Here is an 832-nt window from a genome sequence, read left to right as displayed (position 1 = left end):
TCGTTCGAGTTATTTCTCGCGGTCTCGTTCTTGCCTTATTTCGGAGTTCATGCCAGTCGCTCCCCCCTCATGGGCCTCTCGCGAGCCGAGCTGGGCATGAAGCACACGAGCCACACGCGTGACAGGGCGTGGTGACCGCACGCTTATCATACGGCCCTCTCGGGCGTGGCGACGAATTAGTCAGGGGCTCCTCGAAAGCCGGCAGTCTCTCAGGCCGGTTTTGGGCTCATCCAAGCTAAGGTAAACCGCAACAACAACATTACCCTGACATGCATAAGCTCATGAAGACGTGTACTCAATTTAGCACGAAAGGATAAAAGCTGCGATTATTTACATGAGGGGCTCCCCCTCTCAAAATGCTCTTACAGTCTTCCAGGGTGACACCCAAGTTTTTACAGGGAAACAAGGAATCAGCCAGATACGTCGCTCGCCGCGTCCCCCATGTCATCATCAGACGCACCGCTCGCATCGCTGTCGCCATCGTTGGTGTTTCCTCCACCTTCGCCAGCGTCGATGTCTCCGTCACCAACCACGTCGCCTCCGTCCGCCGCAACCACAACCCCGTCATCATCAGAAGTGAAGGCCCTGACCAGCGCATCCACGTGGTCTTCAACCCACCGTGCCAAGTCACCCCGGATGGCTTCTGGCACGGGAGCGATAGCGGTGTCAAAATCAAAGTCGAGATCAACGTTCCGAAGATGGCTGAAGAGGCGGGAGAACGCGCACCCAAGAAGACTGCGGATTCTCTCTTCCACAAGCTGGCGAGCCCTGTTAGACCGGGCTTCCAGGCGTGTCACCACTTTGGTGAAGAAGGTCAAGTGACTGGCATAGT

The sequence above is a fragment of the Triticum aestivum genome, chromosome 4A (assembly GCF_018294505.1).
Source record: "Triticum aestivum cultivar Chinese Spring chromosome 4A, IWGSC CS RefSeq v2.1, whole genome shotgun sequence".
NCBI classification, from domain to species: domain Eukaryota; kingdom Viridiplantae; phylum Streptophyta; class Magnoliopsida; order Poales; family Poaceae; genus Triticum; species Triticum aestivum.
This window is presented reverse-complemented; position numbering follows the sequence as displayed.